Here is a 19,272-nt window from a genome sequence, read left to right as displayed (position 1 = left end):
CCAGACAAAGATGTCACAAAGAAAGAAAACTACAGGCCAATATCACTGATGAACATACATGCAAAAATCCTCAACAAAATTCTAGCAAACAGAATCCAACAGCACATTAAAAAGATCATACACCATGATCAAATGGATTTATCCCAGGAATGCAAGGATTCTTCAATATATGCAAATCAATCAATGTGATACACCATATTAAAAAATTGAAGGATAAAATCCATATGATCATCTCAATAGACGCAGAAAAAGCTTTTGACAAAATTCAACACCCATTTACGATAAAAACCCTCCAGAAAGTAGGCATAGAGGGAACTTACCTCAACATAATAAAGGCCATATATGACAAACCCACAGCCAACATCGTTCTCAATGGTGAAAAACTGAAACCACTTCCACTATGATCAGGAACAAGACAAGGTTGTCCACTCTCACCACTATTATTCAACATAGTTTTGGAAGTTTTAGCCACAGCAATCAGAGAAAAAAAAGAAATAAAAGGAATCCAAATTGGAAAAGAAGTAAAGCTGTCACTGTTTGCAGATGACGTGATACTATACATAGAGAATCCTAAAGATGCTACCAGAAAACTACTAGAGCTAATCAATGGATTTGGTAATGTAGCAGGATACAATATTAATGCACAGAAATCTTTTCATTCCTATACACTAATGATTAAAACTCTGAAAGAGAATTTAAGGAATTACTCCCATTTACCATTGCAACAAAAAGAATAGAATACCTAGGAATAAACCTACCGAAGGAGACAAAAGACCTGTATGCAGAAAAGTATAAGACACTAATGAAAGAAATTAAAGATGATGCAAACAGATGGAGAGATATACCATGTTCTTGGATTGGAAGAATCAACATTGTGAAAATGACTATACTACCCAAAGCAATCTACATATTCAGTGCAATCCCTAACAAATTACCAGTGGCATTTTTCACAAAATTCGAACAAGTTTTTACAATTTGTATGGAAACACAAAAGACCCCGAATAGCCAAAGCAATCTTGAGAAAGAAAAATGGAGCTGGAGGAATCAGGCTCCTGGACTTCAGACTATACTACAAAGCTACAGTAATCAGATCAGTATGGTACTGGCACAAAAACAGAAATATAGATCGATGGAACAGGATAGAAAGCCCAGAGATAAACCCACACACATATGGTCAGCCTATCTTTGATATAGCAAGAATATACAATGGAGAAAAGACAGCCTCTTCAATAAGTGGTGCTGGGAAAACTGGACAGCTACATGTAAAAGAATGAAATTAGAACACTCCCTAACACCATACACAAAAATAAACTCAAAATGGATTAAAGACCTAAATGTAAGGCCAGACACTATAAAATTCTTAGAGGAAAACGTAGGCAGAGGTCTCTATGACACAAATCACAGCAAGATCCTTTTTGACCCACCTCCTAGAGAAATGCAAATAAAAACAAAAATAAACAAATGGAACCCAATGAAACCTAAAATCTTTTGCACAGCAAAGGAAAACATAAACCAGACAAAAATACCACCCTCAGAATGGGAGAAAATATTTGCAAACGAAGCAACTGGCAAAGGATTAATCTCCAAAATTTACAAGCAGCTCACGCAGCTCAATGACAAAACAACAAACAACCCAATCCAAAAATGGGCAGAAGACCTAAATAGACATTTCTGCAAAGAAGACATACAGATTGCCAACAAACACATGAAAAAAATGCTCAACATCATTAATCATTAGAGAATTGCAAATCAAAACTACAATGAGATATCACCTCACACCAGTCAGAATGGCCATCATGAAAAAATCTACAAACAGCAAATGCTGGAGAGGGTGTGGAGAAAGGGAACCCTCTTGCACTGTTGGTGGGAATGTAAATTGATACAGCCACTATGGAGAGCAGTATGGAGGTTCCTTAAATAACTAAAAACAGAACTACTATATGACCCAGCAATCCCAATACTGGGCACATACCCTGAGAAAACCATAATTCAAAAAGTATCATGTACCACAATGTTCATTGCAGCACTATTTACAATAGCCAGTACATGGAAGCAACCTAAATGTCCATTGACAGATGAATGGATAAAGAAGATGTGGCACATATATACAATGGAATGTTACTCAGCCATAAAAAGAAATGAAACTGAGTTATTTGCAGTGAGGTGGCTGGACCTAGAGACTGTCATACAGAGTGAAGTAAGTCAGAAAGAGAAAAATAAATACCGTATGCTAACACTTATATATGGAATCTAAAAAAATAAACAAAAATGTTTCTGGAGAACCTAGGGGCAGGACAGGAATAAAGACACTGACGTCAAGAATGGACTTGAGGACACAGGCAGGGGGAAGTGTAAGCTGGGACGAAGTGAGAGAGTAGCATTGACATATATATACTACCAAATGTAAAATAGATAGCTAGTGGGAAGAAGCTGCATAGCACATGGAGATTAGCTTGGTGCTTTGTGTTCCCCTAGAGGGGTGGGATAGGGAGGGTGGGAGGGAGTTGCAAGAGGGAGGGGATATGGGGATATATGTATACATATAGCTGATTCACTTTGTTATACAGTACAAAGTAACACACCATTGTAAAGCAATTATACTCCAATAAAGTTGTTAAAAAAAGAGAAAATATAGGAGAATAACTTTGCAATCTAGAAATATGCCAAGATTCTTAAACAGTTCATAAAATACCAAACAATAAAAGTTTGCATTTATTTTTCTTACTGTAAATGCTTTCAGAAAATGATACTGTAAATCTGCATCGAGGTAACATAGAATCATGGAAAGATCATGGCCTTAAAATAAGTATTACGCAGTAGTTAAATTAGCTTGGTAAATACTGGGTTAAATAGCAAAAAATTTATTAGTGTAATGCTTCACATTTTTAATAGATTGTTGTGGTTTTTCATATCTAAAACAGGTATTGTATATGATATTTCCCAAATTTCTTTGAAGTTATCAATTATCAATTACAAAAAAAATTATCACAAAATTCCTATTTACATCTTGCATTGTATGTGCTATAAAGAATATGTTTAGGGAAGTAATAGGTTACAGATATCTTGGCTTTTTGGTCATCAAGGTCTAATTAAACTTTTTTTTTTGGAAAAATGAACTTATTTACAAAATGGAAGTAGAGTCAAAGATGTAGAAAACAAACTTATGGTTTCCAGGGAGTAAGGGGGGGAGGGATAAATTGGGAGACTGGGATGTTTATATAGACAGTACTAAATATAAAATAGATAACTAATAAGGACCTACTGTATAGAACAGGGAACTCTACTTAATACTCTGTAATGGCCTAAATGGCAAAAGAATCTAAAAAAAGAGTGGATATATGTATATGTATAATGGGTTCACAAGTCATCATTCTTATGAGTTTTTCCTCAAGTGTGTCTCTGAAAGATATGCCCTTCATCTGATATTTTATTTCATGTTTCCTTGCTTTATCAGTTTATTGAGTATTTGCTGAAGTGACCAGTAGTTTCCATACATAATGACACTGACTCTTCCTCTAATCTATTTTTAAAATAAAGCCAGATTAAGTGATACACATTTACTATGCACACATGCACACACACATATACACACACACCCCGACACACATGTGTGTGTGTGGCATGTATGCACGTATGCAAATATATAGCACATACAAAAGGGAGATCTTATAATACGTAATGCCAGATTTTTCTGTGTAAACCATCATTCAAAATAACCACATTCTTCTTTTTTAGGCTTCTAAAATAAGAAGAGATTGAACATATTCTAGGGACTTAGCTACATGCCAACAAAATCCCTATTTCTTAAACTAGAATTAAATCTTCGACACTCTTGTCCTAATCTATTTTCAAATATAACTTCCATCCAAAGCAGCTACCAAACATAACATAATATATCCTCCTACATTTATTTGATATACCTGTTGAAATGAGCAACTAATTCTTACTAAACACCTTCTTCATGCCTTTTCTTATGCTATTCCCTGTGCCAAGAATTCCTTCAGCTTTCTTCAAAGATTAGTGTCAAATTAACCTCTGCAGTATGCTGTTGCTATTTCCCTCAGCTAAAAATGAACTGTAGTTCTGCTAAATGCCATCAACATTTTCAACTTCTGCTCTACAGTTAAAGCTCTACTTCAACTTTTTAAAAGTATATATTGAATTTTCTTACTATATATTGATCCCATGAGGTGAGAGTTAACCATTTACAATAATAAATCTCCTATAGACTTTTGCACAGTTTCATACATAGCTCTCAATAAACACTTGTAAAATAACTGGTTGTTTTTAAAAATCATAGATATTTTTGTTTTTCTTTAAACTATTTCAAAAGATATCCATGGAAAATTTCATAATTACTCTAAGACAATACTACTTACAGATTCCATGGCACTTAATATCTAATAGGTATTGGTAGGGTTCAGTTGTTTTGTGGAGAAGCTACTGTGTGAAGCTTGCTGACTTCTCTGTTTGTATCTGATATTTGTAATTATTTTGTTAAATTAACCAGTAATTATATAACTTTTTGTACTATATATTTAATACATACTTTATATTTCTTATACTCTTAGTTATGGAATTATTTTGTTTTAATTATCTGATTTCATGCACTCAACAAATTTTATTGACTATTTATTATATACTAGGCACTATGCTAGGCACTGAAATTGTGCTTAAGTTTTGTATAACAGACAAAATATAAACAGGTAAATTATAGTCTTTCTCTTTATATATAGTATATTATTTATATAATTAATATTTATAAAATATAGGTAAAATACTTAAATATTATGGCAAATGCTATGAGATCAAAGAAGTCTGTGAGAGATCAAGACTAGATTAGACAACTAGAAAATACTTTTTAGAAGAGGTGATATTTAATCTATTTAAGCAGAGTCTGAAATGTGGGGATTTACTCACCATGTAAAGAAAAGAGAAAAAAAATGGCTGTTATTGAAAAGACAAGAAATAACAAATGTTGTAGAGGATGTGGAAAAAGGGAACCCTCATACACTGTTGATGGGACTGTAAAATGGTGTAGCCACTATGGAAAATAGTTATGGAGATTCCTCAAAAAATTATGAATAGAACCACAATATGACCCAGCTATTAAACTTCTGGGTATTTACCTGAAGAACATGAAAATACTAATTCAAAAAGATATATGTACCCTTATGTTCACTGCAGCATTATTTACAATAGCCAAGATGTGGAAACAACCTAAGTGTCCATCAATAAAAGAATGGATAAAGATGTGGTGTATTTATGCAATGGAATACTACTCAGCCATAAAAAGAATGAAATCCTGCCATTTGTGACAACATGGATGGACCTTAAAAGAATAATGCTAAGTGAAATAAGTCAGATGGAAAAATACAAATACCTTAAGATTTCACTCATACGTAAAATCTAAAAAAACAAAACTAACCAATAAAAATAAACTTATAGATAGAGATAAGATTAGTGATTACCTAAGTAGAAGGGATTTGGGAGTGGGCAAAATAAGTGAAGGGGGTCAACTGTATGCAGTTGGATGGTAGTTAGACTTGTGGTGGTAATCTCTCTTTGGTGTATACAGATGTTAAATTATAATGCTGTACACCTTAAACTTATAAAAGAACAGAGGAAAAATTCATGAGGGATATAAAAAACTGTTTAAAAGTACCATTATAATCTACGCAACAAAATACTTGTTAAATCCTTTGTCTCTAACAAAATGGTTCATTTTATTCCATTTTATTCCATAAATGGTTCATGTTATTTTCATTCTGAAAATAACGTGAATTTAGTCTGTATTTATAAAAGATTTTTCTTAAAAAAAAAAAGAAATTAAAGCCTTCCCTGGTGGCGCAGTGGTTGAGAATCTGCCTGCCAATGCAGGGGACACGGGTTCGAGTCCTGGTCTGGGAAGATCCCACCTGCCGCGGAGCAACTAAGCCCGTGTGCCACAACTACTGAGCCTGCGCGTCTGGAGCCTGTGCTCCGCAACAAGAGAGGCCGCGATAGTGAGAGGCCCGCGCACCGCGATGAAGAGTGTCCCCCGCTTGCTGCAACTAGAGAAAAGCCCTCGCACAGAAACGAAGACCCAACACAGCCAAAAATAAATAAATAAATAAATACATAAATACATAAATAAATGAAATTCTTAAAAAAAAAAAGAAATTAAGAAAATACCTTGTAGTGAGGTATATAATAGGTTTAAAGAAAGATATGGAAAATTCAAAGTTTATGCATTTTTTATTGTCTATAGCAAAAAACAAAATTGGAATGGAGAGAAGAGGGCAGAAATATGCCTAATCATGTGTACTTTGCATAGGTATAACAGTATTTTTTTCCTAGTTTCATGAACTGCTTTTCTTTCTTTTCTTTTCAGAAAAATGCTTACTAGAATATATTGAAATCTTAAAATAATATTATTAAATATATTTATTTCACACTCCTGTTTATTAGGAGGCCTTGCAAGGTTTTAAGACGACTGTTTAATTTAAGGCTTGTGAAATGTGAAGAATATCTTATTTAAATATTGTGAATCGTGCATAAATGACTTAGTAGGTTCCTACAGTAATGCCCTAATTATGCTATAACTCATTAATAGGAAAATTCCAGTTTATGTTAAATGTTCCACATTTTCACACCTAGGATAAAATCTGAAGAATTACACCGTATAAAAATGCAGCATAGAATCATCATTTTCATCCAGTTGTAAGAGTTTTCATTTTGCTGCTTCATGAAATGATCAAGTTGTTTTGTATTGCAATACAGAATATAAGAAACAATCTTAAATTAAAAAAATAGGGAAAACCTATCAGTTTATATCGCTAATTTACCCACAGTTAAAACTGCTGTCATGCATGCTAAAGACACTTTAGAAAGATTTCACTGACTGCTTTCATTTAACTACCTCTTTGCCATTTATTGGCTTATTTTATACAAAATGGAGCACAGTTAAAAACCCAAGGGAAGATATTAGGTTTTAGTTTTATATACCCCATCACAGCAATAATAAAATGAAGAATAGGGTTTTTTTGTTTTTGTTTTTGCATTTGTTAAATATCCCACATCAAAAAAAAAATCCATATGAAAGTCTCTCAGCACAATGTTAACATATAAATAGGCATCTCTTTCTTTTATGTTCCTTTCAAATTTGAACCAGTATCTGTCTCATTTTCCAGGGTATGCCATTTTTTTTCAAAATATATAGAGTAATAAAGTAGAATTGCCACAGTAGAAAACTATATTATAAATGGGAAAACTCTTTGTTTTCTAAAGTTTTTCTTTCAGGAGACCTGTTTCAAATCAGCTCTGCATTTTTTTTGCACTATAAAGTAATGCACTTAAGTACATATCCCTTTGTTTCAATAAATAAAGGAGTCATAGAAATGCATTCATCAAGGGCTAGGCTATTATTGGGAAACATATGTATAACTACTTAATTATCAGGATAAATGACTATACTAACAGCAGAAAGGTTGATTAATTTTTTGTTACATACACCTGCATATTAATAGACAAATTTTTGTCAATCCCTTTGCTGTTGAAATGTTCCAAGAGATCATCTAACATATGTTCACGTTACCAGTCCTCTAATAGATAAAAATTCAGTAGTGAGAGGCTATATGAATCAAGCATGCACCATCCTATAGCTTAGGTCTGACGACCCCTGAATGTGACCTGCTCCCAGAGGAAACCAATTTAATGCTTCATCGCACATAGAGTAGTATGTATGAATCACAAAACCTCCAGATAAATTAATGACAGGTACATCTGAATAGGATTCCTTCTAAGTCGCTTATCTGCAGCCAGGCAAGCTTGTTTCATCCTCACTTTCAAAGATAAAGCCACATGGCATGTTGCCTTGGCAGATTCTCACAAAGCAAACAGCCCCCATCGTCCATTATTGGGGGGAAAAATTCCCTTATTATTTCAGGTACTGTGTACCGTGACAACAAATGGGATAAAGTGAACACTACCTGCCAGTGGAAAATTCATCAGTCGATACCAGGCTTTATGTCTTCTCTAACTTTCATAAGCTCTGTGCCTCTTGCTCTTTTACTTTTATTTTTGACAGTTCTGATACCCCACAGTTGTAGCCATGGCAAAGTTCAAGAATAAAACAGCAGGTTATCAAAGACAACTTATCAGAAGCCAAACAGGGAGAAGAGATGCCAACAATTAGTAAGTAACGGAAAGACGGATCTGTGACAGAACAAGGACGAAAGGTGCACCAATCTTTTATCTTTAACTGACTACTTATTCCATTTGAAAAAAAAACTCAGAGAAAAACTGAGACAATAAATATAGGCTCTAAGTACTCTGGGATATTGATCATAGAAAAGATGAAAAAATAAATTATGAACAAAATAGCATGGGAAATGTTTATTTGTAAGGGATTTTTTTAATAAATTTTATCAACCATAAATAAATTGGAATATCAAAAGTATATAAAGCTATCTGCTTTAAACTAAGTATCAGTGAATAGCACGGATATATTATCTTCTTCAAAGTTAAGTATCTACTAACTACTAGAATTCTTTAAACTGAACAATAGAACAGACATATCAATTCTTACTTTCTGCACTTCTTATGGTCTGCACTTAAACTTAATCAAGACTTTCATTATGTATCTTAATAAAGGCCACGTCTTATCACAAGGTCAGTTATATAGCATAGCAGAATTCAGTAGCACAAAATCAATAGTACTCACGTTTTAGGTTCCATAGATGGTCCTTCTCATGCAAAATCAGGGTTGTGCTTTCTGGGTGAGTCTGTGTTAAATCAAAATGACAAAAGTCTTAGTTTCCCATGCCCTGCCACTTAGAATGCATGCAAATAAACTCCCAGTTAGTCAAGGAGAAAAAAATTGCGTTAAAGAGTACTGATTTGTAAATTTGGTCCTTTCAAATGCAGATAATATTTACCCCTCCTCTTTCCCCCATATCTTTGCAAGATTTCTGCCCAATGAACTCATTACTGTAGAAGCTCAACTACGGCTATGGTCAGTTAATGAAATTCAGGTCTGGGATTAACCTCCATAAACATGTACATAGTTGGGCTTCTGGAATTGGGAGAGACAAGGGTGATGCTGGAAAGGAAAAAAAACTAAACCATATAATTTAAAGAATGATAAATTCTTACGATAGATTTAGCTAAATTAACTGCTGTCCTATATTTGAGGTGATTCATAAAATTCTTAATGTACAAAAAATGAAAGCAAAAATACTTTGAAAACATTACCAATACCATATTCAATGACACTTTGGGCAATATTAATGTAATATTAATGTAGCTACTAAGTTTACCTTCTTTGAAATTACACAGGTTTAATTAGATTAGATGTATGTCCTTTACAGCCACAATAATTTAAGCAATATTAAACACCATTTAAAATATGCAAGAAAAAATAAAATAAATATTAAAAAAATAAAATATTGCATGCTTCAGTTAGCATGCAATAAAATTATTTTTGCTCTATCCAGTTACTATGTTTATATTGAGTTATTATTTACAATGAACTTTAACATCATCAATAATTTCTTGGAAGCTTCAGTATTTGAGAACTAAAATGTTCAATTAAAACATTAACCTACTTGTGAAGTACCATATTATAATAATGTTAGTTTATTTTTATGAATTAGAAAAATATGCAAATGTAATCAGAACAATTAGTTTGAATATTTAAAAAGCCAAATGTCATGTGTGTATTTAAATTCTATAAATACAAAGTCATGTAAAAGTCCTTAATTACTACATGTCAAACTTTATTCACTGTATAATGGAGTGTTCAAATTTTCTGGTTAATTATCCATTTATTTAACAAATAGATCTTGACTAAGATGGCCTTACAATTCCCCTAGGCTTGACTAAACTTTACATAGGTTTCTTCCTGATTTTAGGCCCCTGACCTACCTTTTCTCAGAGCATTTACTTTAAACTTGCAATTATGAATTATTTTTCTGGCCCTTTGAGATATAAATCTTTTCCCAACCTCTTGCCAGTTTTACAGCACAGGAATGTCTTTCTCAAGGACTTGGGAGCCACCCTTTTGAGATGTAATCATCAAGAAAGATAGTGTCTCTATCTCCTAGCCTCTAGGTGAGGGTCCAAGCCTAATAATAGGCACTATTAACAAACCCAAATGACCTCATCACATTGACTAACTTCCCCCTAACATCTTCTAGTATTATTTTTTTTAATTAATTAATTTATTTTTGGCTGCACTGGGTCTTCGTTGCTGCACGCGTTGCTTCTCCAGTTGTGGCGAGTGGGGCCACTCTCTATTGTGGTGCTCGGGCTTCTCATTTTGGTGGCTTCTTTTGTTGTGGAGCATGGGCTGTAGGCACGTGGGCTTCAGTAGTTGTGGCTCGCAGGCTCTAGAGTGCAGGCTCAGTAGTTGTGGCGCACAGGCTTAGTTGCTCCGCGGCATGTGGGATCTTCCCGGATCAGGGCTCGAACCTGTGTCCCCTGCATTGTCAGGTGGATTCTTAACCACTGCACCACCAGGCAAGTCCTCATCTTCTAGTATTTTTTGACCAGATCAGGTCAGCTCTTAAAAATTTCCCACCATATATTTCAGCAGAGTTAAGTTCAATATCTCCCCCCTTTTGCAATAGTCTTGAATAAAGTCTTCCTTGACTGTTTAACTCCATCTGATGCAAGGTTCCTTTATGTTCTCAAGTGTTCATTATGCGCCAACACACTAGTAATTCAGTGGTAGAGAAGGTAGACACTGTACTTGCCTTAACAGAACCTATGGTCTAGTTGGGAGACAGAGACATGTAAATTGACATTTAAAATAGAAGGTGATCAATACTATGACTGTAAGAACAGAATGGGGCACCAAATAAAAGTGGAGCAGATGATAAAAAGTATAAAAGAATAAGTGTGATTGAATCTATCACTTCACATGATGAGGTATCATCCAGAGAAACTGGACAAGGGAAAATGCTCCAGGAAGAGGGTTCAGCATGTGTGAAAGCCTAGAGACAAAATAAACATTTCAGTGCAAAGAAAATAAGATTGAAATGGCTGGATTGTACACAGTGATGTGGGGGAGTGGCAGGAAATGAGGCTGAGATGTAAAAGAAAGGAGATAAGAAAAGGCACTTAATCATATAGTTGTTCACTTTTCTTTTAACAAACACGTTTACAGGGGAGGTGATATAACTTAAGTTCAATGCCAAGGGCTCTGGTGTCAGACAATCAGGCTTTGAAATCTGGCTCTATCTCTCACAAGTTGTATGAATTAGGAAAGTAGTCTAAACTCTCTTAGCCTCAGTTTCCCCATTTCATAAATGAGGAGAATAAAAATACTCACTTCATGAGGTTTTGTGAGGATTAAAAGGTAAATTCCACATAAAATATTCAGCACAAGCCTTAGGACATGAAAATGATTGATGGTGATGATGATGATGAATATGATGATGATGGAGACAATGATAGAAAGTAATCTATGATGATATTGATGATGAGGGGGCCACACAAGGGTCACAGTGAATTTTCTGAAGAAAAGAGAAACTGCTGAAGCATTTTTTTAAAAAAAATTTTACTGGAGCATAGTTGTTTTACAATATTGTGTTAGTTTCTACTGTACAGCAAAGTGAATCAGCAATACATTTACATATCCCCTCTTTTTTTGGATTTCCTTCCCATTTAGGTCACCACAGAGTATCGAGTAGAGTTCCCTGTGCTATACAGTAGGTTCTCATTAGTTATCTATTTTATACACAGTGTATATATGTGTATACACAGTAGTGTATACATGTCAATCCCAATTTCCTAATTCATCCCAACCTCCCTTTCCCCCTTGGTATCCATATGTTTGTTCTCTACGTCTGTGTCTCTATCTCTGCTTTATAAATAAGATCATCTATACCATTTTTTTCAGATTCCACATGTATGCATTAATACATGATATTTGTTTTTCTCTTTCTGACTTACTTCACTCTGTGTGACAGTCTCTAGGTCCAACCATGTCTCTACAAATGACCCAATTTCGTTCCTTTTTATGGCTGAGTAATATTCCATTGTATATATGTACCACAACTTCTTTATCCATTCCTCTGTTGATGGACATTTTGGTTGCTTCCTTGTCCTGGCTATTGTAAACAGTGCTGCAATGAACATTGGGGTGCATGTGTATTTTTGAATTATGGTTTCCTCTGGGTATATGCCCAGTAGTGGGATTTCTGGGTCATATGGTAGTTCTATTTTTAGTTTTTTAAGGAACCTCCATACTGCTCTCCATAGTGGATGTATCAATTTACATTCCCACCAACAATGCATGAGGGTGCCCTTTTCTCCACACCCTCTCCAGCATTTATTGTTTGTGGATTTTTTGATGATGGCCATTCTGACTGGTGTGAGCTAATACCTGATTGTAGTTTTGATTTGCATTTCCCTAATAATTAGTAATGTAGAGCATCTTTTCATGTGCCTGTTGGCCATCTGTATGCCTGAACCAAGTTTAAACCAGGACCTACATTACACTAGAAAGAAAAACAGTGGGCCAGTCAGATAATAAAACTGACTTCATTAAAAATGGAGAACTATTATCAAGTTTACATTTTGAAATAGCATTCTGATTAGTTAGAAGAATGCTTTTAAAGTTGAAAAGTGAATGCTGTAATCCCTGTTTGGCTGATAAACTATGTAGTAGATGTCTTTGTGATCATCAGTTGGTATGTTTTATAAGGGGAGTTTTGTTTAATCACACAAATCAGTTGAATGGATGTCATCTCCAATATATAATGCAATAGTAATCATAAGAGAAAGAGTTAATATGTATTTTAGCATATTTGTCAGATGCTGCTTTTTGCTACTTACATGTATTAACTCATTTAATCCTAACAACAACCTTATAGACAGTATTGTTATTCTCATTTTACACATGGAAAAATTGGAGCACATAGAAGTTCAGAAATTTGCCAAATTCACACAGCATACGGAGAAGCACAGATTCAAACCAGATAGTCTGGATCCAAAACTTGTATCTTTAACCCCTGTGTGAAAAGTGCTATAATGGAGTAGTTTTTAGAGTACCTGGAGCTTAGCGAGCGCTACTATAATCTAAGAGGATATTAAGGAATCAAACAAAGAACTTTGGGGCAATAGGATAAAACACTATTTTAACAAAGTAGAAAGCACAAGAGGATAAAATTAGAGTAACTTAAAAAAGGAAAGGATATATCAGATAGATTTTAATGAATGAACTGGATATTTGTCTCCTTGATAACCAAACATAGACTACTTTACAGAAAAATCTGTAATGGTATTTATTTTTCCCTTTCCTCCCAATTAGATATAATTAACTAGATATGATTACTCCATTTCCTAAATGCCCTTGTATTTGCTAAGCATATATAAAAATATGTTTATCCATCTCAAATAAATCTGCAATCAGCAACATTCTGATGGATTTCTATTATTCTTAAATAGAAATCTAAAATTCAGACTCCTTCCCATGGCCTCTCTGATTATATTCTTTCCTGCTGTGTATACACACACACACACACACACACACACACACACACAGAGTACATGCCATTATCCAAGATACTCCTGGCATAATAGTTTTTGCTCTCCTCAAACACAAAAGGGTTCCACTGTTTCTTGGCTGGTATAATCTTCACCCAAATCTTACATTACCAGATCTATCTCACATGTTTGTTTGTCCACTTTCTACCCCATTTTAGAATATCCTTTAAGAGATATATGGTGCCTTTTTTTAGGGATGATAATTATTCTTTGCTAAAGACATTTCTTTTTTGGTTGAGAGAACTGTACCTGCTGTCTCACTCCTGGCCCTGCTACACTCCCCACCTCCTTTGACACTATCTGATGGTAATGAGTATCTCTCTTTCCTAGCAAGTGTCATAGATTCCATTTTACATGTGTTTCTATTATTATTGGTAAAATGATTACCAGTTTTAGGTCCCACAAAGAGCAGAGGCCCTGTTTGCTTTTATATTATAATACATCCTGTAGGAAATCAGAATATACCACCCCAACATATGCCACTTTTGAATATGGATTACTTTGAGCTGAAGGTAATTGAGAATCAACAGATTCAGAAAGAAGCCTTCTCAGGACTTCCCTTATGTGACTAAAAGCAGAAACTTCAGAGAAATGAGGACTGCCCTAAATCCTTTCGCTGGGAGATTTTATGGCCTTAAAGAAGATGGAGAATCAACACTAAGTCTTCACCAAAACAAACAAACAAACACAAACCCACAAAACAAACAAAAAAGCTTACTAAAATAGGCTTTACTTTCCATTAGTTTCCCCATATATCTACCCTCCTAGAAGCCCAAATTTCTCTTTCTTTGTCTAGTCCACAATTTATTGCCCTTTGTTAAAAATATAAGCTTCCAAGTCTAACCACTGCTTGGGGGTTCACTTCTTTTCTATGGAGGCTTCATGCATGTAAAAATAAAATAAATGAGCATATGCCTTTTATCCTTTTAATCTGTTTTTTTGTCAGTTCAATTCGAAAGTCCCAGTACTACACCTTAGAGGGTAGAGGAAAATTTTTTCTTCTGCTACTATCCGCAGCACTTAAAGCAATGCCAGACTCAATAAATACTTGATGAGTATTGATGATGAATATAATGATGATGGAGACAATGATAGAAAGTAATCTATGATGATATCGATGATGAGGGGGTTCTCATTAGTTATCTATTTTATACATAGTGTATATATGTGTATATATATGATGGGGAATGGGCAGAAAACCATGCACTTGGAGCGAGTGATTCATAGGAATCAGCAAATGAAAACTATCTACTGAAATTACCAAAGAAAGGTTGATGCAAACAGAGTGTACCATGTTCAGTGCTGTCCTTATCATCATGACTGTTTCCAGAAGTTAGATGAGGTCCAAATGCAAACAGCACAAATAATAATAACAAATACAGACAGAAAGATAGATAGATACATAGATGATATATAGATAGATAGATAGATAGACAGATAGATAGATAGATGGTTCGAATGAGATCGAGATGAGAAGTCCAGGGCTGCTTTGGCAGCTTTGTGGTCATCAAAGACCCAGGAGCCCTTCTGATTTTCCACTCTAAGCAAATGACTTCCACCTTTAAGGCATTTGGAATCTTGTTACAGCAGAAAAGCTGAAAATTTTCTGGAAGCAGAAAATAGGGAGGGAAGAATGCAAAAAGACACATATACTAGCTTTAGTAGGACTCTGAAAAAGAGCTATTCTAGAAACTGACCTAAACTTCAGCTTATATCTTATTGGAAACACCTTTCAAAACTGAAACTGAAATGTAGATATATAGATAATTCTATTGCCACCTTAAACAATGAAATGATCCATTAGTAAGGTAAATGGAAGAAATATAAACAATTTTTCTTTTCTCTTATGAAAAGTATCCATTTTTAACTTTTTAAGCATTTTGCATCATAAAACTGTGTTTGTTTTGGTTTGTTTTTACTGAAGGAAGTAAGTCTTGGCAAAATAATTTTTATTACATATTTTCCTTTAAACTTACTGAGCCAAAACAGTAAAAAAGGGAATCTCAGGATTAAAACTGGACTCATGGTTTGAAATATCAAGAACTGTGAATTTATAATGGCAAGCACAAAGACAAACTTCAAGTGCATTCCAGATATATACATGAAGATGCAAGATTTTCTCTTATAATCTGTCTACTTTCAAATACATCCCCATCAGCAACCTGATGAAACTTCAACATCTTATCTCCAGTCCTTCACTATCCTCTTTTCAACTCTAATGAAGCTTCATTCCATCATTTCTTAATGTTAAAGCTACTGAAGCTAAGCCATAGCTGAAGGAAGGCATTCTTCTTTGTCTTTTGAATGTGTTTCTTATGTGTCTGTGTGCTTACATTTGAGTTGAATGCCTGCTGTTTTCGTTATGTATTTATTTATTTCTTTAATTGGAGTACAGTTGCTCTACAATGTTGTATTAGTTTCTGCTGTACAATGAAGTGAATCAGCTATATGTATACATATATCCCCTCCCTCTTGGACCTCCCCCCAGTCTCCCCCATCCTACCCATCTAAGTCATCACAGAGCACCGAGCTCAGCTCCCTGTGCTATACAGCAGGTTCCCACTAGCTAGCTATTTTACACAAAGGTAGTGTATATATGTCAATCCTAATCTCCCAATTCGTTTCACCCTCCACCCCCCCCCCCATTTCCACGTGTCCTCTTCTTTTTACACCAAACAAGGAATCCATGCAGTGATGACCTGAATTGGGAGAAGTTTGGCAGCTCTACCATTTCTTCATTCTACTCCTTTGCTAAACTTTCCTGTTACTTGTTCTATGTTGAAAACAGAATTATCTGCCAGAATAAAATGAGGATTGCAGATTCCCTAATTTATCCTCTATTCCCTCTTTTCCCCAACGATAGCCTGAATTTCAAAGACAATCTCTTCATGAAAATCAAATAGATAGGGTAAAAAAGTCAAGGAAATAACCATTTAAGGATATGGGTTCTCTCACCAAACTTGAGAAGAAGTTGTTCTGTTCAAAGAATAGAAGTGAATATAATTTGAAATGAAATTATATTTGTACTCTTACTTTTAAACTCATTTTAGAGTTTTATTTTAAACTTATTTTGATTCTCAAAAGAGAATTTGTTTTTTTTTTGTTTTTTTTTTAAATGTCTGAAACATTTATATTAACATATTTCCATACATATTTCCATACAAATACAAATATAAGATTTTTAGAAATTTCATGTAATGTCTGAAACATTTATATTAACATATTTCCATACGAGAATTTGTTTTTAATTGATTAGGTAAGGTCCTGAAGAACTAAAAGACTATTTTTTTTTTTTTTTACTCCTTGAAAGTTTTGCTCTTCTGAAGAAAAAAGCTTACCTGTGCCTGCCCCCACTCCCCCAAAATGAACTGACTTCTGAAAAGTAGACTTTAAAAATTTTTGCCAAACATTGTTAAAATATAGAGTTAAATAAAATTAAATTTTTGTCTCTACTATTTCTTGTTAGCACTTTAGAAATATCAGACAGGTTCCAATTGATTGTACCTTATACACATTGAATAGAGACTACATAGGTGTGTTTAAAAATCCCTAAAATACAAAGGACTTAATTGAGAAAATGTCACCTCTTTTAAGTGTTAAATAGCCAGCAATAAAGCTGTCTCTTTCCTCAGTGTGTGTGTCTGTGTAAGGGTAATGGTGGGATGAGTTCTAAAGTACCAAACATAAGATTTCCCAAGGGAAGGCTGCTGCCCATTGGATTAGTTATGTGACATCTTTGGCTATCAAATAACAGCTTGCTTCTATTTAGTTTGTGACTATTGGGATAACTATTTACAGGTGCATACACCTCTTTCAGCTTGTGTATATCCTATAAAAATTCCTAAGGAGAATACTAATGAAATCATTGAAGAAATATTCCATTACTTATGCATCATAACCTCAGGCATTCATTTTTTCTTTTGAAAATTTTAACCCAAAATATTTCAGACATACTAATATAATTCCCACACATACATTCAAGGTAATGTAATATACTCATTTTTAAAAAACGTTAAGAACCGACCTTAAGTTTGTGACTAACCATAAGTTTCCTTTATCCCCCCCTGCTTTATTGAGGTATAACTGACAAAAAAAACAGCATATATTTAAGATTTCCAATGTGATGTTTTGATGTACATATGCATTGTTAAATGATTACCACAATCAAGCTAATTAACATATCCATAAACTCACATAGTTATTTTTTCCTTTTGTGATGAGAACATTTAAGATCTACTCTCTTAGAAAATTTTAGGTAAACAAAAACAGTATTGTTAACTGTGGTTACCACTTGGTACATTAGATCTCCAGAACTTATTCATGCTGCTTAATGGAAAATTTGTACCTTTTGACTAATATCTCCCTATGATCCCCATTTCCTTGTAACCACCATTCTACTTTCTACTTGTATGAGTTTGATGTTTTTAGCTTCCACATATAAGTGAAATTATACAGTATTTGTCTTTTTGTGCCTAGCTTATTTTACTTGTCAAAATGTCCTCCAGGTTTATATATGTTGCTGCAAATGACAGGATTTCCTACTTTTTTAAGGCTGAATAATATTTTATTGTATATTATGTCCCATTTCGTTGTGTGTGTGCATGCACACATGCACACACGCACACACATATCACATTTTTCTTTATTCATTTGTTGATGGACACAGATTGTTTCCATGTACTGGATATTGTGAATCATACTACAATCAACATGGAAGTATAGGTATCTTTTCAAGAGAATGGTTTTGTATCTTTGGGATATATACTCAGAAGTAGAATTTCTGAATCATATGCTAGCTCCATTTTTAATTTCTTAAGGAATTTTCATACTGTTTTTCATAATGACTATACCAATTTACATTCCCACCAACAGTGCACAAAGATTTCCTTTTTTCCTTACCTTGCCAACACTTATTATCTTTTGACTTTTTGATAATAGCCATCTTGTTGTCAAACCCAAGTTTGTGTGCCTGACACACAGTGAGGACAAACAAACTGAAACATCAGAGTTTGGGGCACAGAAAGTTTTATTGCAGGACATCAAGCAAGGAATAAGGGTAGATCATGCTCAAAAGACCCAAACTCCTTGACGGCTTCCAGAGAAGAGTTTTTAAAGGCAAAATTTATGGTGAGGTCTTGAGGGCTGCAGGGTGTGTGACTTTCTTCTGATTGGTTGGTGGTGAGGTATCAGGGTGATATCTCCAGAATCTCAGCCTTCTGGTCCCAACCAGTCTGGGGTCTACTTGTGTGTGGTCACCATGTAGTCACCATCCTCCATCTCCATATTTTGTTTTCTCTTTGTTGACTTGGGAGTTATATATTCTCTAATACTTTAGTGATTAGTAAATGGCAATTTTCAAATTGTATTCAACTAAATCTGAAGTTACTTCGGTATCTCTCCCTGCTCTAGCACATTCCAAGAACCAAAGAACCAGAAGAACCACATCTTTCATATAGGTTGGTATTAAAGTGACACCTTGCTTATAAATGTCCTGCTATTAATCAGTATGGTTGTTTTGGTTGTTGCTTTTTTCTTACTTTGTAGCCAAAGTGTTTACTAATTTATTTGCTTACCATTGCTTTGTGTTCATCTTTGTCTTTCTGGGTTAATTATTTCCAAGTAATATGGCTTTTAAATGAGGATCTTGTTATATTTTTTAGACCTTTTCTTGAAAATATCTTTATTTTGAACTCACTCTCTTCTTTTTTCCTCTTCTTCTCTTCAATACTTATTTCTGAG

General features: G+C 34.3%; 1 protein-coding gene across 1 annotated transcript in view; it reads right to left on the bottom strand.

Annotated features, from left to right (window-relative positions):
* Positions 1-19,272, bottom strand: part of MGAT4C (MGAT4 family member C) — a 371,748-nt gene that overhangs the window by 300,509 nt on the left and 51,967 nt on the right. The window contains exon 2 of the mRNA XM_057557029.1: positions 8,705-8,765. The gene's annotated coding sequence lies outside the window, so the exon portion shown is untranslated. The remainder of the gene's footprint in view (positions 1-8,704; positions 8,766-19,272) is intronic.

The sequence above is a fragment of the Balaenoptera acutorostrata genome, chromosome 11 (assembly GCF_949987535.1).
Source record: "Balaenoptera acutorostrata chromosome 11, mBalAcu1.1, whole genome shotgun sequence".
Lineage (NCBI taxonomy): Eukaryota > Metazoa > Chordata > Mammalia > Artiodactyla > Balaenopteridae > Balaenoptera > Balaenoptera acutorostrata.
This window is presented reverse-complemented; position numbering and strand designations above follow the sequence as displayed.